The following is a 21,841-nucleotide window of genomic DNA, read 5'->3' on the forward strand; positions in this document are numbered from 1 at the left end:
AAAACCCAATTTCTAATAATAAGAGAAATACAAAATAAGAAAATTCTGCAACTCTATCTCACCTATCAGACCAAAAAAAGAGGATGATAATTGTTGAAGGAGAATAAAAGAATAAGCACACTAATTCACTGTTGGTGGAATTATGAAGTAATCCAGCTCCTTGGGAAAGCAATTTGTCACTATACTCAAAAAGTCATTAAACTGTGTCTTCCCTTTGACTCAGTGATAAAATACATATATCCTGAAGCAATCAAAGAAAGAAAGAAAGGAGCCACAGATGCAAAAATAGACATTGCAGCTCTTTTGTTGTAGCAAAGAATGGGAAACTAAGGGAATGTCCATGATTTGAGAAATGGCTAAACAAATTATGGTATATGGATATGATTGATTATTCTTGATCCATAAGAAATGATGAATAGGGTAGATTCAGAGAAACCCAGAGAGACTTCTTTGAACTATGCCGGGCAAAGTGAATAGAACCAGGAGAACAATTTCTTCAATAGCAACTATTTTGTAAAGGAAAATTACTTTGAAAAGTTTAAGAACTCTGATCAATGCATTGACCAACCATGATTCCAGAAGATAGATCATGAATAATGCTCCCCACCTCTTGATAGAGAGATGATGGACTAAGGGTGTAAAATGAGACATTTTCAGACAAGGTCATTGTATGGATTGTTTGACAACACTTATTAGAAGGAGAGCAAAAATGATAATGATACCAAAAAAAAAAAGAATCAGAAAGAAGAGTACCAATGAAACATTTTTTAAATATACAGAAGAAAATAGAAGGAATTTCAGAAAGCCACCAAAAACCAGGAACTACAATGTTAATTCTGTTATATATCTTAAAAAAAAAAAACTGTAGGGCACCTAGGTGGCGCAGTGGATAAAGCACTGGCCTTGGATGCAGGAGGACCTGAGTTCAAATCCAATCTCAGACACTTGACACTTACTAGCTGTGTGACCCTGGACAAGTCGCTTAACCCTCATTGTCCTGCAAAAACAAAGCAAAACAAAAAACTGTATATAATTGACATTTGTGGTTTCATATGCAATTCTATTTTTTCAGTTCTTTATATGGAAAATGATCAAGTTTAGTGATGTTTATCGAGATAATAATACTTTTTAAGAAACCAAAGTGTTTTCAAATTTTCTTTTCTTACTGTGATGATCTTTGTTCTTATTATAGAACTCTGGATATCATTACCTCCCAACTGACTAGTATCATGATCGCTGATTAAAACTACTTTTTACTAAGCAAAGTGATGTGGATATCCCAAGTTCTCAAGCAATTTCATCTCCCAGAAGCCTGTGCACTAAATCAGTAGTTTTCAGCACATTCAGTTTGAGAGGAGGATGGGAATCTCATCGTGGGAAAAGATAGTAGGATACAAGTCTGGAAGATACAACCAGTGAGATAAGGGTAAAGATTAGCAGGAAACACATTTTCCTCAACTGTGTCTGAACCAGGAATTTTTAACCTGGGTCCATAAACTTTATGTATACAAATACACATACACATACATATACATATGTGTGTGCATATCTACATATTGATGACTCTAATTCAATATAATTTATTTCCCTTATAATCTTATGCATTTTGTTTTATAAACTTAAATAATTAATCTGAGAAGGGGTCCAGAGGCTTCACCAGGCCATCAAAGAAGTCCATGACAACAAAAGGTTAAGAACCATTGGTCTAAAACATTCCAGTGTGAGCAAGAGACTACCATTTCAGTTTCTTGAATGATGCTACAAGGCTTGCTACAATACTGTGTAATTCCTGTGACAAGAAGTCACTCTTTCCAGATACTTGGCTTTAGTACTAATCTACTTGAGGCAGGCATGATGGATATCATACTGGACTTGGAGTCAGAAAGATCTAAATTTAAATTCTGCCTCACACTTACCAGCTATAGGACCATGGGCAAATACTTTAACCTTTGTCTCAGTTTCTTCATCTTTAAGATGGGGAAAATAAGTGCTATCATTTCTACAATGCTATTTATCATCGTCATCATTATTATTAATTATTATCTAAGTCAGAAAGTTTCCAACAATTTATGTTATTCTAGACAACAGTGCTCTACTGAAGAGCCAGAATGTGGGGGAAAAACAAGAGGCAAAAAGTAGAAAGCATGTGGTAGTGAATAGAGCTCTTGGCCTAGAGTCAGGAAGACCTGAGTTCAAATGTAGCCTCAAACACTTACTAGCTGTGTGACTTTGAGCAAGTCACTAAACCTCAGTTTACCTTAGTTTCCTAAATTGTAAAATGGGGGGTTTTGTGAGGTTCATATAAGCTAATATTTGTAAAGTGCATAGCACGGTTGCTGGCACATAGTAGGTGCCATATAAATGCTAGCTGTTATTAAGTAATTTAGTTGTAGCCAAATGAGTATGCTAACCTCTTTAAAATACCAATAAAGTAACTTGTGTTCCTTTTGTTGTGCTTAAAATGAAGGGGGGGGGCAGCTAGGTGGTACAGTGGATAAAGCACCAGCCCTGGATTCAGAAGGACCTGAGTTCAAATCTGGACTCAAATACTTGACACTTACTAGCTGTGTGACCCTGGGCAAGTCACTTAACCCTCATTGCCCTGCAAAAAAAAGAAAAGAAAAGAAAATTTAGAACACAAAATTTTTACAAATCAATGTGAGCGGAAGCTAGGTGGCACAGTGGATAAAGCACTGGCCTTGGATTCAGGAGTGCCTGAGTTCAAATCCGGCCTCAGACACTTGACACTTACTAGCTGTGTGACCCTGGACAAGTCACTTAACCCTCATTGCCCCACAAAACAAAAAACAACAAAAACAACAACAACAACAAAAATCAATGTGAAAATGAAGGGAGGAATGCATTTGTACCTTTCCAATATCTGGAGGCTTGGGAAGTGGTAATTTTGGGAAATGGATGATGAACATGTTTGCTATTTGATTTAATTCCTTGTTATTTACCTTACATTATTTAAAGTAAATGACTTTTTGCTTTATTATGATATGACATGCTTAATTCTGGATTATCAGGAAGATTTAGTGGATATGGGGGCTCATGAGTTATGGATTGAGATATACATACAATAGCACTTAAATACAATGGGCATGGAAATTGCCCAATGAGGGCTGTATTATGGAGCCCTGGGAACTAGGTTCCTGTATTCTCTTGAACTCTTGCCATCTATAAAGGCACATTACTGAAAACACCTGGATCTTAACCTAGTTACCCTGCAATTTTCCATATACCCTTAGGCAAGACATTTATCTTTTATCTCCTAATTTAGTCTTTAAAAATGAGAAATAATAAATGCTTGCAAAATACATTGCCTATTTGAAAAGCTTCTGAAACATGACATCATTTTAAACATGTTTAACCTGATCCTGCAGTCTGTTGTACAAAATTGAAGGGGGGAATAAAAAAATAAAAAGTCAAAAATGGAGAGGGAAAAAAGTCAACATAAAAGTGGGTGGTTTTAGTGGCTTTGTTGAATGGCAATTTACTGGTGACATTGAACCTGGCATGACTATTGATTAAATTTGAACCCTAAAGCTTGAATACACCAATGACTGCCATAATATCAATGGACCAAATATCAGAACTTTGACATACCTAGGCAATTCTCATTTCTCAGAGCTTCCAAAAACATTTTTTATGCAACCCTGCCCATATAAGATAGACATGACTGAGAAATTAATTGGAAAATAATCTTAGAAAGGAAAAAAGAAATTGGGACCTTTTCCTCATAGTATTAAAAGAATCTGAGTTTTAAAATGAACTAATCTAACTTATAATTTCACTCAGTGGGCCAGAAATGACCCAAAAGAGCTGCTAGAGTTTTGCAAGGGACCAGCAAAGATCCATTGTGCTTCAGAAAGGATAATCATTGAGTTAATCAAAATAGTGTATTACTAAGAGGCACAAAAAAAATCACTAACCCATTCTCTCTCTCTCTCTCTCTCACACCAACAGGAAGTCCTTTATTTTTTAATATTAACTGAGGTACTCAGAGAAATCATAGCATATAGGACTATATATTTATACCTAGAAGGAATCTTCAAAGGTCATTAAAAACCAATCCTCTGGGGGCAGCTAGATGGCACAGTGGATAGAGCACCGGCCCTGGATTCAGGAGGATCTGAGTTCAAACCTGGCCTCAGACACTTAACACTTACTGGCTGTGTGACCCTGGGCCAGTCACTTAACCCCAACTGCCTCACAAAAAAACAAAAAAAAACAAAAAAAAACAAAAAAAAACAATCCTCTCATTTTAAAGATAAGGAAATTGAGGTCCAGAGAGGTTAAGTACCTTACCCACAGTCTCACAGATAAGAAGTTTCAGGATCAGGATATGAATTCTCATCTTCCTTCCTCCAAGTCCAACCATATCCACTACCCTATGCTGATTCAATCAAAGAATGTAATTACTATAATGTCTGACAAAGGAATATAGATTTGTATGGTAAATCCCTTTGCTCTGTAGTCTCTGGCTTCAAAGTTAAGCAGTTGTTCTTTATAATTCTTTTAAAATCATGTGGACTTTAAATCTTTAATAAGCTATCCTTCCACAGAGGCCTTGCTGGCAACTAGAGCCAAGGCTGGCCCTTTAAGAAGTTTTCTAAATGAGTAAATAAAGTTGGAGAGATAGCTTTGTAGATATGGCAAGTAGAAAGGAGTCCAAAGAGAGCATGAGCATCAGCATTCAGTCAGGCATGCTAACTACAGAGACAAATGCATGCTTATCCCACATAGTGCTAGCAGCAGGCCCATGTGCTCCAGCTCCTGCCTCTTACAGCAGTGACCCTGAGGCCATCAGTGACAATGGTTATGAGCATCAATCTTAATGGGTCCATTAAAGACTTTATTTAATAAATCATTTAAAATAAATTACTTAGTATTGTGAGGCCATGGTTTTATCCTTTCTTTATGGTATGAATGCCATAGGCAATGAAAATATCCTCAACAAGAATGAGAATAGGTTGGGTTTTTTTCTCATTTTCTCATCACCAGAAATTCTTGCTGTTTGGTCACAGTTTGTCTTAAGTCCTTCCTGTTATAGCCCCTCCACCCCTCAATGAGGTTAGCACAGTGTGGAACAAAAGCAATGAAAGAGAAATAACCCTCTACTGCCCCATGATCTTTGTGCTAAGAGAACTCAGGAAAATCATCATCATTTATAGAGCCACATCAAATCCTTTATTATTATATATTAATAGTATAATCATTATGATAACATGATTATTATTAATATATTATAATTGTGTGTGATATAATTAAATATTATATAGAATAAATAGATATAGATCCATGATAAGTTGTGTTCTTATGTTATATAATTATATGTAATATCATAGTATACATTTACATATATTCATATGATAACTATATTTTAGAAAATCTATTAAAATTTCTATTATTTTATATATCATATTCATTATATACTTTATTAAATATACTCCCAAACTTCTCATGTATTTAGTTATTTTCCTTCTCCAATAAAGCATTCCTGTTTGTCTTTTCTCGCTAAAGAAGTTCATATATTCTTAGCTAGTTGACACTTATAGCCCTCCCCCCCGCAAAAAACTAATTCTAGCATAGTTTTAAGGGTAATAATAGGGAATATTTGTGTAGTGCTTTAAGGTTTGCAAAAGGTTTTATGGACATAATCTCTCATTTGATTTTCACAACACCCTGAGTTAAGCACACAATGAAATTCCAGTTGCTTTTTGTCATCTCTGATATGTCTTATTCTGAAGGACTCTGTTTACTTTGTTTCTGTCTCTCTGCACCTCTATGTCTCTGTCTCTGTCTCTCTCTGTCTCCCTCTCTCTCTGGCTCTGGCTCTGGCTCTCTTCTCATTTTGTTACTAATGCTAAGTGTTCCTGATAGCCTACACTCAAGGCATGGAGTTGTCATCACCTAGGTCAGTGCCTTGTACCTAGTAGATGCTTAAAAAGTTTATGTTGCATTGGATATTGGTTGTATTGACCATTCTAGACCAACTCTTTGACCCTAATTATTTCTGTACTGTAGGTGACTTCAGTAATGGTCATAAAGCTCCCATCATGTTAAGATAGCTATCATGCTGCTTCTATTCCAAAGGAGCCACGTCCTTATTGCCAACTGATGGTGTGAATATATATTACTCTAAAATGGATTTTATTTTACATAATAGAAAGATCACTGGGCTTGAAGTTAGAAGACTCAGGTACAAGTCTCTGCTCTAGCACTTCCTGTATGACCATAACTGTTGTAAGGAAAATGCTTTTTAAATCTGAATCATTATTTAGAATCAACAATTCTAGTAATTTCTCCCCTTTTTATTGCTGTTCTGTTGTATTAGTTGATGGATAGAAGCAGTGTGGTCTTCCAAAATGCTGTGCCCAAAAGCTTGTACAGGGCTATAGAGCCAAATGTAATAGGATTGCTGAATTAGCTGCACCATGCCACAGATAAGAGCCTAGAACAAAGATCAGGAAGCCTGTATTTAGGCCCTGGCATGGCCATTTCCTGGCTATGTATCCTTAATTAAATCAGTTCACCTCTCTAGGCCTCAATTTCTTTATTCCTAAAAATAAGAGGATTTGATTAGATAATCCCTCTGATCTACTGATGCTTTAAGATTCTAAATCATGTAATCTAATGAACTGCCAGTGTGGCTGAATAGATTAGCTGTTAGTTAGGTGGTGCAGTGGATAGAGCAATGAGCCTAGAGTCAAGAGGACCTGAACTCAAATCTAGGTTCAAACACTTATTAGTTGTGTGACCCTGAGTAAGTCACTTAACCTTTGTCTTTCTCAGTTTCTTCATTTGTAAAATGGGGGTAATAATAACACCTATTCACAGGATGTGTGAGGGTCAAGTGAAATAATATTTATAGAGTACTTTATAAACCTTAAAGCACCCTGAAAAATACTAGCCATTATTGACACCAAATCTTATCTGCTATCTTCTTAAAGAAAGTGATTCAGTCTATGACTTCAATAATATCAATAAAATAAAAGTTAATTACCAATCTTAATTCTAGGGACCTGATGATTAAACTTGCTTTCTTCTCAGTAGAGAATGAAGGACTAAAGGTGCGGAATGTGGAATACAGTATCACATGCAGTCATTGGGTCTGTTGGTTTGTTTACATTTTTTTTCTTTACCTAGAAGAGTTCTAGAGGAATGGGATGGTTAAAGAGAAATGTTATTGTTCAGTTGTTTTAATTGTGTACTACTCTTTATGACCCCATTTGGGTTTTCTTGGCAAAGATACTGGAGTGGTTTGCCATTTCCTTCTCCAGCTTATTTTATAGATGAGGAAACTGAGGCAAACAGGGTTGGTTAACTGACTTGCCCAGGGACACACAGCTAGTGTCTGAAGCTAGATTTGAATTCAGGTCTTCCTGACTTGAAGCCCAGTGCTCTATTCACCACAGGAAAATGACTATGACATAAAAAGACATCAATAAAAGAAAGTTACTGAATTTGTTAGATAGAGACTGAACCTGTACTTTTTTTTGGTATAGAGAGCTCCCAGGTGAGCAATTTCCCTCTACCAATGACAGTCAGCACCTTCCTCAAAATTTCTAGTCTTAGCGAATTACTGAGAGCACTGAGTTGTTAAGACTTTTCTAGAGTCAAACAGCTATTCTGTAGCGAAGGCAGGACTAGAATCCAGGCCTTCTTGGTTCTGAGGACAGCTCCCTCTTCTCTCCTCCCAAACTGCACTGCTTCTCTCTTCTGAATATATAATAAAGCAAAAATAAAATAAAGGTGCTTCTAGGTCCAGCAAGAGGAACATAATGCAAAGAATGTGCACAACACCAGACATGCCTTGAAACATGAGAATATGGCTTAATTCCTAAACTCAATGAGAAATAACATCCTGATCTTCATTCTCAGGTTACTGTTTCACTAACATTCTCTGAGCAATTGCCAAGTTACACATAAGTAGCAAAATTGTGTCCTATCTCCATGCTGTGAGAAGTAGCACATTATAGAAATTGGTACATCTAAGTAGGCCCACAATAGGTCAATATTGTCTGCAGGACAGGGCGCAGTCCTATGAACTTGGCTGTAATGACTCTAAACAGGGTTTCTACAAACACCTCCTGTGAATGTTTAGTCTAACCACCTCCACATGTACTCAGGGCATGGATGCTTCACAGACAGTGCTGTAAGTGGGCACCTGGTTCAGCAGGTTCCTACCCAGCTGCCACTGGCATCAGTCTTTGTGGAATATCATTAGCCCATTCATCAGATGACACACACAACAAGAACTAGGATGTAGGTCCCATGCTGTATTAACTTGACAAACATGCAAACAAAGCTTTCCTTTGAATCCTGAATTAAGTGGGTATAGGAAATGACTTACACCAGAGCATTAAGATTATATAGTGGACATTGTCCCACCAAAAAAAAAAAAAGATTATATAGTGGAGGGGCAGCTAGGTAGTACAGACATTGGACACTTGCTAGCTTGTGATCCTGGGCAACTCACTTAACCCTCATCCCTCCCCCCAAAAAAAAAACAGTATATAGTGGAGCAAGATATCTGTCTGTCAGCTACCTCTTGAGGAGCCTCTTCAGTATCCCAAGTTGCTGTGTGTTGTTTTTGTTCACTCATTTTTCAATCATGTTTGAATCATTGTGACCCCATTTGGGATTTTCTTGGCAAAAACACTAGAGTGGGTTGCTATTTCCCTCTCCAGCTCATTTTAGAGGTGAGGAAACTGAAGCTAACAGGGTTAAGTGACTTGCCCAAGATAATGTAGCAAGTAAGTATCTGAGGCTGGATTTGAATTCAGGTCTTCCTGACTCCAGGCTCTATCCACTGCAGCACCTAGCTGCCCTATCACCTCAAGTCTTAGATTCCCAATTACTGGAGACATGATGGGGCTCTTCAGTAAATAACCAAGAACTGGAAGCAACCAGTTGGGGCCACTACACCAAGTACTAAGTGACTACAGACTTTCTGGACAGAGGAAGGCAAGACGAAAAAATACTAGCAGTGCCCTTGTGACATCTTCCTTGACTGTTATGCACAAGGTACCCTTAAAGGGAGGCAGAGACTTAGAGAAACTTGTAACATGAAGGATGGGCAGTGTTCTTTAATATTCTTTCCCTCTTCTTACTCTACCATCTAGCCATGCTGGCATATTCACTATTCCACCCACATGGCCTTCCATTTCTTATTTCTGTGCCTTTGCCCTGGCTATCCCTCATGCCTGGAAAACACCACCTCCCACATGTCTGCCTTTTGGAATGCTTTGGCCTCCTTCAAGACTGAGCTTGTGTCACCTTCTACATGAAGCTTTTCCTAACTCCCACAGTCTCTAGTACATTCCCTCCGCAAACTACCTTGCAATCATTTTGTATGGATTGGGTATAACGTGGGCTCATACACTTGAGAGGTGTTGTGGCAAAGTGATTAGAGAGTCCATCTCAGGGCCAGAAAGACCTTGGTTCAAGGTCCATCTCTGAAACATGCTGATTGTATAATCTTGACCACTTGCTCAGACTGTACATTGCAAAGATGCCAACTCACATTACTAGAGGGAGTTTTTTCACCTAGGAAATATTAGTTTCCATACCAATGAAATCACAGGTCCCATCTCCAGAAAGGCTACAAGATAACCCAAAATGCAAAAGGTCAAATATCTAGGATTTTTTTAAAAATTTATAATCACAATAACAAACCAACAAAATATAAGGAAAAAACAATTTTTGCATTGCCCTATAAAAGGAAAACAAATAATCACTTCTAAGTTAAAAGAAGAGAAAAAAGTCACTCCCTCTGTTATAAGGGGAGAAGCCAGGTGGCACAGTGGATACAGCACCAGACCTGAAGTCAGGAAGACTCATCTTCCTGAATTCAAATCTGGCCTCAGACGCTAGCTGTGTGATCCCTGGGCAAGTCACTTAACCCTGTTTGCCTTCATTTCCTCATTTATAAGATAAGCTGGAGAAGGAAATGGCAAACCACTCCAGTATCTTTGCCAAGACAACCCCAAATGGGATCATGAAGAATTAGACACAACTAAATAACAACTGTTATGAATAAGGTTAAAATTTTTATTTATATATTTACATATCCTTGCCTTGTTCTCTCTCTCTCCCTCTCCCTTTCTCTGTCTCCTCTACCTCCTAGGGTCTTACTTCATAATTTTCTCATAAGATCACAATACTTTGGTCCAATTCTTAATCTACATAATGCAAGCACATTGCTTGGGCACCATCTTACCAGAACCCTCATCGCCCAATCAATGCATCACTATACAATTTGAATCACATGCCATATGTTGGGACACACTATTTGATATTTTGATCTTTTGGTAGCTCTGGCCATTTTGAAGACAGAGTGTCAGTTCTCAGACTTCTGTATTTGTCTGTGACTGTGGCCATTAAGTTCTTGCAATTTAAAATTACCTGGAACAGCTGAAGCACTTCCTGTAGTCAAAAGCAATTAGCTACCTGAACTTCAGTGATTTCCGCCATCCTTACTAATTTTACTAATCACAAGGCATCTAGTAAATACAGACTTTGCTGAGTAGGTGGACCAAGTTTCAACTGAAATGTAGCCCAAAACTCCCAAGGGTGTAAGCACAACTCAAATTGATTGTGTTTTAAGGTGTATACTCTGTCATGGTACCATTGGTGGCTTGTGGTAAGGAATTCCAGGAACCATTCTTTCTGTGGGACTCTTCTATAGGACTGATAATTATTTGAATTTCCAATGCCAGAGACAGTCAATGCATATAAGGGGTGCCAAAGTGTTCAGCAGCTTACATGCATTCAGGAAAATGTTACGATTATTTGCAGAAGTTTGAAAACTAGAATGTTTGTTGACAATAGCACCATAGCCTGGGAACATATTTTAATGGACTTTTCAACAAGGATTTTAGTTAATTTTTGGAACCAAGCTTTATCATAGAATCCTTTTTTCTCCTAAATTTAAAGCTCAAAGATACAACTAGATACAGCGATGTGAACAAATATTGAAACTTCTCTATGACTACCTCTCCTTTCATGCCAAGATATTTGCTTTCTTAGGATCTCAGAGGTAGAAGGAGACTCAGAGGCCAAGAAATACAACCTATATAAGATCAGTACTTCTGTATCCAACATTCCTATCAAATAAGGATCCAATCTCTCCTAAAACACTTTCAGTGATAGGAAATTCACCACCTTCTAAGGCAGGCCAGTCTATTTTTGGACAGTTCAAGTCTTTAGGAAGTGGTTTCTCATATTGGGTCAAAATCTGCCATTTTTTTGTGTGACTTTTTTGTGTTTTCCCAGCTTTGCCTTCTAGGGTTGAATAAAACAAGACTAAATCCTCTACCTCATGAGAACCTTCAGATATTTGAAAACAACTATCATGTCCATCTAAGTTTTCTCTTCCCTAGGCTAAAAATTCCTAGTTCCTTCTACCTTTTCTTGTAGCTTGATAATTCATATTGCTTTACCATCTTCATCACCCCATTGTGGGCAAAATTTAGCTTTCTTCCTCTTTCATGGCCTTACTTACAAAATATGGGTTCTAATTGTTTTTGAAAGCTTATGGTTTGGGGCAATATGATATAATATAAATACTGGGCTTTTACTCAGGAGCAGCCTGAATTCAGCTAGTGCCTCCAATACTTCCTAGTTCTATGGCCGCAGATAAATAATTTACCTCTTATGAACTTCAGTTTCCTCGTCTTTAAATAGGGATGATAATACCTGTCTTATAGAACTATTATGAGGATCAGATGAGATCATGCATCTGATTCACTTTTCAAACATTTTGATTAGTGATAAGTTTATGTACAAAAAAAATGTTTCTTCCTGTAGTGTTAAGCATCTTCCATAGCAGTGTTCAGGCAGTCTAGTATAATTTGCTAGAATATAAACCTCAGGAAATCTCATGTCATGTATAAGATGAGTCATCTTGGATTGTGAGGGACCACTGGTATGACTGTGCCTCTGGGAAAACTCAGACAAAGAGAAAAAAAACCCTGATATATATCAAAGTTATCTTGCCAATAGATGCTCCATGAAAGCCAAGTTGGTTCCATCTTGATAAATAACCCTATTCCCAACCCCCTCAAAAAAAAACATTTTAAAGGCAACAAGCCATATGCTGTCATCTCAGGGCTTTTCCAATTTTATCTACTTCCCTCTCTAAATCTACAATAACAGGAAACTAAACCATGCAACAAATCAAATGTTAATTTCAGTCCAGTGTTTCTCATGCATCTTAACATTAATAATGTTAAGTAATCTTGATTGCCTTCTCATTCAACAAGCCTTTGTTAAACACCTACTATGTGCCAGGCATAGTGCTAGACACTAGGGATACAAAGATCAAAATAAGACAGTCCCTGCCCTTGAGGGACTAACTGTCTTGCACATGGCTTCTCTACACTGTGGATTGTTTGTGCTTATTTGGGAACCATTTGTCACCTGGAAGAATAGGGATGAACTCATATTCCTAATCTTTGAAGTGGATTTTGCTTCTCTTCAGCTGTAGCACTGCCAGGGACCTCCTTTAGGATGGACACAAACAAAGCTTCTTTTTTTTTTTCAGGGCAATGAGGGTTAAATGATTTGCCCAGGGTCACACAGCTAGTAAGTGTCAGTTGTCTGAGGCCGAATTTGAACTCAGGTCCTCCTGAATCCAGGGCCAGTGCTTTATCCATTCTGCCACCTAGCTGCCCAAGGAAGAATAAAAAGAAAAAAAGTAACCCAACCCAGTAATAATGACATGGAGCATGCAAAAGCCCCAAGTGAATAGAAATGAGTCGAAAATGCTAAGGACAATGAACATGGCTATTTAGATTACATTTAGAGCACAGAGAAGAACAAGGAAGGGGAAGACTTGGAAAGAAAAAAGGCAAAATTACTCAACAATTTTTCTGTTAATAATAGTGACCCCCATTTATGGATCACTTAAGAATTGTATATATGTCATCTCCTTTGATCTTTGATGTCTTCTCCATCAAAAAGGATGGTTATCAGATAGAAAAGAGAGGGACAAAAGTGGCAAGTGAAAATTGAAGCCCAAAACTGGTGACAGAGCTCCTACCTGTCCTATGGGAATTCAAGTCTTCTGGCCAGGATACTGAAAGAGCTTGCAAATGTAATTTCTGAACTGCTACCCTTAGAAAGTAAAAAGCCCTCAATAGATTTTTTTTCCCTTCACATACTTTCATTGGGTAAAGTGAAACAAGCATAACTTCCCAGGCTAACTGAGTAGGCTGTGATTTATGGGAGTGTTCTGCTTAGTGTGGGTTGAAAGGTATTTCGTTTATTACAGTCTAGAACAATATAAGAAAGGAGTCTTTGAGGGTATTGTATTTCATCTTGTCAGAAGCACTTCATCCTGTGGTGATGATTATATAACACACAAGTACTTCTTCATAGCAAGTCTTTCATCAATAGACCTCAAATCAAATGAAACACAATCAAATTTGAACTGAGTACCCTTCATAGTCTGTCTATCCAATACAACTAACTTCTTTTTTATTAAAATAATGGATTTTTAAAATTGCTTTGGACTTCTTTTGCTACTTCTTCTACCACTCACGAGTATAAGGGCAAGGAAGAAATACCATGTGAATTATATTCACATTACCCAGACTTCTCAGCCACCATGAGACAACATATGTACCCTTTGCTCCCCATCTCTATTTATGGAACCTTATTGCTTTATGACTCTACTCACCACTCCTGTAATTTTCCAAATCAAAATATCTCTACCTGTCTACCATTCCACTTGGTATGTTGTCTCCCCTATTAGAAAGTAAGCTCTTTGAGGGCAGGACCTATCTTTACTTTTGCATTTCTAACCCTGAGTAATTAGCACAGTGCTTTCTGCAAAGTAAGTGCTTAATAAATGCTTTTTCACATATTCATTCTGAGAAAGTATTCATTTATAATTTAGGACACACTCTATGGTTCCACTCTTTTCATTTTTGTTGAGTCATTTTAGTCATGTCTGACTCTTCATGACCACATTTGGGGTTTCCTTGACAAAGGTTTGTCATTTCCATCTCCAGCTCATTTTATAGATGAGGAAACTGAGGCAAACAGGATTTAAGTGACTTGCCCACAGTCACACAGCTAGTAAGTGTCTGAAGCCAGATTTGGACTCAGGTGCTCCTGACTTCAGGGCCAGTGCCACCTAGCTGCCCAGTCCCACTATTATGAGAACTTTGTTTTGTTTTGTTTTGTTTTGACTAGACCTGTAATTTGATTGGTGTAGAGAACTTCTAGTTAAGAAACTTGCTCTACCAAAGCAGGGTGGCACGTGTTTTAGAAACTATAGTTTTAGGTAATTGCCATTGAGAGGTTAAGTAACTTTCTCAGAGCCACAGAGCCTGTATGTGGTCAGAGACAGGACTTGAATCCAGAGCTCTTAAAGCATTTCAATACCCACCCCCTAAAAAGAAATACTATAGTTAATAATCCCAGCAAGAAACAGAGTAACTGCTCTTTGAAGAAAGATGAATATATTAAAAGTCCAAGTAAACCAAAGTCTTTGTGTGTATAGGAACATATGTTCACTCTAAATTATTTCTGATTCTGCCACTGGCCCTTGTTGCTTGTATTGGGAAAAGAGGTCAGGAAGTGGAAGACTATCAAATATGGCTTCAGAAATTTGCCAGATGGGCAAGCCACTTAAACTTTTATTTGCCTCAGTTTCCTCACCTGTAAAGTGGAGGATTTGATCCATTTCAGTAAAAAGACTATTGATACCAACATATAAATATCACTATAATCCTCACTCACAGTATTGCAATCGTCACCATTAAAGTAAGAAAACTGAGTCTGGAACACTAAGCACATAGTACTGTTTGGGGCATACAACAGATATTTATTAAACACTTGGTAAGCAAATGAAAGAGTGACCTAAAGAATGAAATTGCTAAACATTATCTGTAATGAATTCATATAATTTGGGGGGAAAAAACTAGTGGGAAATTTCCTGCACTGTAAGACAGGAGACCCATACTCTTCCTGATAACTTTTCCATGGCTTAGAGCACTCCTCTCATCTATAAAAAGGATCTGAAATTAATTAAGTTGCAGTTTTCCTTTTATAATTTGGAGAGTATTAACAATATATCTCCTCTTATTCCAGACAGAGAAAGAAGAAAACCCTCCTTTTGCTCCCCTCTAAAATGATATCCTTTGGTCTGGGAATCTCCTTTGGCATGGGAAAGAACACCAATGCTCAGCAGCCTAGACGATGTTTAACAATAACAACAATGGGCTTACAAAGGTTTAAAAAGTGATTTTCTCACTTGATCTTCACAACCACCTTGTAAGGTTGGTATTCCAGGTATTTGACTCATTTCAGAGCTTCTGTAAGTGAGGTCCAGTGGAGTTAAATATTGTGCCTATGGACATAGATCCAATTATATGTCAGAGATAAAATATGAACCAGATTTCTCCAAACTCCGAGTCCAATGGGCTTTTACACCATGAGCATTTATACCCTGTTGCCATTAAGGCAGCAAAATATATGATGATTGAAATAGTGGCTGTGGTGATTCAGGAAGGAGATTCACTGCTTCAGTGAATTTCATTCACTCCCCCATCTAAGACCAAGTTGAATACCTTTTCTTGGGGTAAGGTTCCCTATTTTGCATAAATGGGTATGGGCTATCCAGGTTGCTCTCCTCTCATCCTCTTGCCACCACCCCAGATCACCATGATGGGAAAGAATCAGCACCTCAATTCCACATAATTTACAAAGAGTTTACAAAGGAAAAGATAGTTAGAATTCCACAACTACAGATCCTATAAGGAAGGTCACATCAAGAAGGATGGATACTCTCAAGAAGAAAATTATTTCAACAGAACACAAAGATTCTAAGTATAGCCCACTGGGGTTATACAAGGAATTAAGTGGGGAACTATCCAATGTGATTCTGAGGGAACTCAGCTAAGTTGTTGTTTTTTAACATATAGAAAGTGGGAGCAAAGGTAGTTAACTAATAAAAAATTCTGTACAAAAAAAGAATATAATACTATAAATAGAATGTTAGCATAGTGCCTGGCATAGAGTAGGCATTTAATAAATGCTTATTGACTGACTGACTAAACCAGGCAGCCCAGAATAAGTTGATACTTGGGATGGATGAAAGAAAAAGCAAAAGGATTTTTTAAAAGATATTTTGGGGGGCAGCTAGATGGCGCAGTGGTAAAACACCGGCCCTGGATTCAGGAGTACCTGAGTTCAAATCCGGCCTCAGACACTTGACACTTACTAGCTGTGTGACCCTGGGCAAGTCACTTAACCCTCATTGCCCTGCAAAACAAAACAAAACAAAACAAAAAGATATTTTGGATATAGGAGAAAGATCAAAGAAGGACTAGAACTACTACTCAGGGAAGATGCAATAATGATAATAGGCAATAAATAGAAGACCGAACTTTTCAACTCTTTTGCTTTTATTTTCTCTACTAAGGAAAATTACCTTTAGACTAGAAGGTATAAGACAAAAGTGGTTAACAGATCATTAAAACCCAAGATAGGTAAAGAGATGATAAGATAGTATCTAGACACCCTCATTGTGTGCCAGTGACTGGTCACATATGCACAATTTCCCAGGAGAATAAAAGAACCAGGAGGTGTGATTGCTAAGCTGCTTTCAGTAATCTTTGAAAAGTCATAGGGGGCAGCTAGATGGCGCAGTGGTTAAAGCACCGGCCCTGGATTCAGGAGGACCTCAGTTCAAATCCGGCCTTAGACACTTGACACTTACTAGCTGTGTTACCGTGGGCAAGTCACTTAACTCCCATTGCCTAAAAAAACCAACCCAAAACAAAAACCAAACCAAACAAACAAACAAACAAAAAAGAAAAGTCATAGAAATTGGGAAAGGTGCCACAGGACAGTGAACAGGCAACTTTTCTACCAGTTTAAAAAAAAAAAAAGGGCTAGTGGCGGCAGAGAGGGAAGAAGGTAGGTTCTCCAGCTGAAAACCAGTGAGGTGACATCAACTTCTGGACAAATTCTGGAACACTTTATCAAAGGAATGGTTTGTGCACACTCAGAGAGAGAAGCCATAATCATTACTAACCAGCATGATTTTATCAAGAATGACTCATTTCCTTTTTCTGACAGGGTTACTGGCCTGGAAGACCAGAGAGATGCTGTCAACATACCTAGATTTTGGAAAGGCGTTTCACAAAGTGTCTCATGATATCCTTGCATGTAAGATGAAGAAATGTGAGTTGGATCATAGCATGGTTAGATGAATATGAAACTGGATGGCCTAAAGAACAGTGATTAATGAAGTACCAAATAAATGAAAAAGGTTATGCTGTCAACCTGGGGAAAATCTTTGGTGGAGTACCACAGGGTATTGTTCTGTTCATAATTCTTACCTGTAGCACTTGGGCTTCCTTCTCCCCACTTGGGGGTTCCCATAAAAGGCTTTCCAGTTTTGAAACACTCTCAAATGAGTGAGCATCAATTCAGAAGAAAAGCTCCTGTGACCTTACTGATGTATTAATGTTTATCCATAGTTCAGAGATCACAATAGCTCACACTAAATGGTATTTCATTAAATAGCATAGCACATACAATGACAAAAGAAAAGATTCCCATACATACATGCCATTCACATATGGGATAGACTCTCCTATAGGTTATTATGGTACCAATAGAGGAGGACACCATGAAGAGAACATATATTACCAAACTATATACATGGGGAGCACATACATCTAGAATCCATGAGCCTGGGGCACGTGTATTGAGGTCACACATGTAGGGACAAGGGTAGCTTGGGTGTATTTGTATCCAGGGCAACCAATATCTTCAAAATTGCAGAGCTATAATATTTTTTTGTTTGTTTGTTTGTTTGTTTTTGTTTTGGTGAGGCAATTGGGGTTAAGCAACCAGCCCAGGGTCACACAGCTAGTAAGCATCAAGGGTCTGAGGCCGAATTTGAACTCAGGTCCTCCTGAATCCAGGGCCGGTCCTCTATCCACTGCGCCACCTAGCTGCCCCTGCTATAATATCTTTTAATGATCCTCACACTGATCTCTGTTGGGTGTGTCATTTCTCTACTCTCCCCAGAGTATCTCTGATCTCTATCACAATCAGCCTTGGCACTCATATCTCACCAATATTCTCAACTGTGATGAATAAAAACCTCTGAGAGACAGTGTTTCTGGGTAATTAATAATCAATTTATTAACTGGACTAGCTAAGAATCAATAAATTGATATTTTCTCTTGGGGGGGGGGCGGGGGTTATCTGTCACACCAACCTTGGGATTTTTCTGAATGAATCGTAGAGTGACAAGTTCCTTCCCAAACTTCCATTTCATTTCCCACCAAAATATGCTACTTTGGGCTTTTTCTTCATGCCTGTGCATTCCCTGCCCCACTTTTTTTTTCTTTTTTTTTTTAGTGAGGCAATTGGGGTTACTTGACTTGTCCAGGGTCCCACTTTTAAATTTCCTTTTGTTTGTTGTCTTCCTCCTTGAGGGCAGGAACTGTTTGTTTGTTTGTTTGGCTGGGCAGGGGAGAAGAGGGATTTGTATTTCCAGTGTTTGGCACTGTGCCTGACACATAAATGTTTGTTGACTGACGCTGTCTATTTTGGTCTCATAGTTATCAAAATTATCAAAGTTGGAACACAAAGTTTTTTTAAAAATTGATGTTAAAATTTTGTTTTTACATATATTTTGGAAAATAAAATTCTATTCAGAATAAAAAAAAATTATCTCTGCTACCATCTGCTACATGTCAGCTCTTTAGGGTCATCACTATTCCCATTGACTAAGGTTCAGTGTTTAGAAAGCCTTTTCCTGGAAAGGTCAGGTTAATGCTTTTATAGTTCATAGCTGAGGCTATGAGCCACCACACCTAGCCAGGGCACCAACAAAGACAAACAGAATGTTCCCAAGCTATGATTAAGAATGTTCTTTTTCACTACCTTTGCAGATAGTATGTAATATATAAATATGTAATTTATATATGTGTGTAACATATATAATATAATACTTATAAATTTATATAATTTATGTATGATATATAATTTATGTAACTTATATAGGGTTTTTAAGTTGCAAAGTGCTTTACAAATATTGTCTCATTTTATCCTCACAACAACATTGGGAGATAGGGGGTTATTATTATTCCCATTTTACAGCTGCAGAAACTGAGGTAGACAGAGATTTGCCCAGGGCCACACAGCTAGTAAATATCTGAGGTAGGATTTGAACTCTAGCCTTCCTTGACTGCAGGTCCAGAACTCTATCCACTTTACCACTTAGCTGCTCCTACGGTAATGAATGTAAGAATGGTGATGAAGTTTTAAATGTGTAAACATTATGGTTCACAACCTGGGATTTCTTTACCTTGGATATGAACCTCTTTACTAGGATCAAGGAGACTGGGGACCAAGTGACTGGCAGAGCCTCTGGTAGTTTTAAATATATAGAAGAATTTCAGCAGAAGGCAGTCCAGCAAGGGAAACAGTTAAGCTTCAGGAACTTCTGATCTAATGAACACCTTGGGGAGGCAAACTCTTTCATCTACACAAGAGAGTAGCAGGGATGGTAACTGAGCCTAGTGCTAGAGAAAGTGACTTCACCCCTCAGAGAGAAGGGCATAGAAACATTCTCCTCCCAGAACATAAGGAAGGCAAAAGCTTTTATAGAGGATAGATGGGGAGTCCACTTGAAAACTGGAAAATTCCCTTTTGGGGTGGGGAAAGCTTGAATGATTGTCCTATTCCTGAGAGATGAGGGGGATTTTTTGAAAAGATGGTCCTGACCTTTGGGGTTCTCTCTGTCTCCTAGCTCTGGTCATGTAGTAGCCACCCCTAATTGACTTTCCTGCTATAGAATTTTATCTCCCATTACTTCTTAGGTATGTCTGTCGTGATGTCTAGTTGGTCAATCTAAACTTTAATAGTCCCTTGATTCCTCCACATGTCTGTCCTGTTATCTGGTCATCTTTGGTTTTTGCTTCTCACCGGAGAAACTTCTGTTTTAGCCTAAGCCCCAAGTCACCACCATTGTATTTTAACTTTAAACCCACTCGTTCTATGGACTCTATGTGTGCTTATAGGAGAACATGCCCCAGGCTTTCTATGGGAATTGTTTTCTACCTACTGCTCTTACTATAATACCTTAGTAAATACTTTTGTTAAAAGCTCATTGAGTCAACTGACTGAAAATCAAAGGTAAGCACATACTTGTTGTGTCCTGTAAGCAACAGCATTAAAACCACTTGCACAACTCTTCAGGCCTACCCCTAGAATCCTGAAGAGAACAGTGGGAGTGGAAGTTGGGAAGGTGAGCCCATAAGGATGCTTCATAAGGATTTCTGATCATCTAGTCTATGACTTAAAAACTTGGATGCTACTGCCTATATCATCATCATCATCTGCATTTGTTGAGTACCTATTATGTTTTAGGGTTCTGTGTTGGGTTCTAGGGATACAAAATTGTATCTTAAGGTATAATCCTTGCCCAAAAAGAAGCTGACACTCTAGTTGGAGAGATAGGTCAAACACATGCAAAAACAGATTTCCGTATGCTAGTATATATTATGTGTTACTGATGATAAATATTTTAGACTTTAAAAAAGACAAGAACTACCAAGGGCTTGGATAGTAAAGGAAAACTTAATGGAGGAGATGGGTCTTACAGGAAGATAGGACTTAGAAAAACTAGAGGGAAGAACAATTCAAATGGGAGAAAATTATGAACAAAGATAAGAATACTAACTATATTTAGGGGAACAAGGAGTAACCTAATATAGGCTAATCAATGGGTTTGTGTAGGAGAATCATGGGAGATAAAACTAAAAGACATTAAGTCACAGGGCAGGGGGCAGCTAGGTGGCGCAGCCCTGGATTCAGGAAGACCTGAGTTCAAATCTGGACTCAGACACTTGACACTTACTAGCTGTTTGACCCTGGGAAAGTCACTTAACTCTCATTGCCCCGCAACCCCCCCCCAAAAAAAAAACAATAAGTCACAGGGCAGATGACATTGAATGCTGGGATAAGTTTTGAACTATTCTACAGGAGGTGTTGAAGCACAGAAATTTCATGAGCTGGGGACAGCAGTGATGATGAAGAGTGGTGGTGTTACATGTACTATGTCATGATACAGTGTAGCAGTCAGTTGATCATCTGACCCCCTGATCAGTTGAATCCTTCTACTCCACTTAAATGAAAGTATAAGATATAAAGAACAAGCCACAGAGAGTGAGATGTGAGAGCCAACCTCTTTCAGACCCTGAGTGGTCCATTTTATCTAAAAGGATCAGGAAACAAGACTGAGGATTGTCAAAATCCTCACTGGATCTGGCCCAGTGCCCTTTTCTCTGCCCACTCACTGCCATGGGCAAACAGAAGAAACAAAAAGTTTGAAAGCAGAGGAATCAATCCTGCTAAGAATTGAGTTGTAGAAAAATTCAAGACAGCAAGATCTTGAGAGCACTTCTGGCAAAGTACAGTGGAGAGGGAGGGGGAAGTGGGGGCTCTATCCCTCTATCTCACTTCGTGAGTATTCAGAGGAGTAGAATACCACTTCAGAGTTGAGTTATTGAACATAGCTTAGGATGTGGCATCTGGAGCTGGGATCCTGCTCAGGAGGTAATCTCCTGTTGATCCTAAGGGGCGGGCTCTGATTCTTTCTGAAATCTTGAAGCAGTACCATAGGCCAGGATGGCAACAGACTCTAAAGCTGGAGGTGATGGTGACCACACCCAAGCATTGAAGCAATACCCATCAGAGGAGCACTCCAGATGAATCTGGATAATGTAGCACCTTTCTGGGCTACCTCCCCTCTAATTTCCATTTGTAGGTTGCATCACTTTGACCTACACTTCAACCT

Source organism: Dromiciops gliroides, chromosome 1, assembly GCF_019393635.1.
Source record: "Dromiciops gliroides isolate mDroGli1 chromosome 1, mDroGli1.pri, whole genome shotgun sequence".
NCBI classification, from domain to species: Eukaryota; Metazoa; Chordata; class Mammalia; order Microbiotheria; family Microbiotheriidae; genus Dromiciops; species Dromiciops gliroides.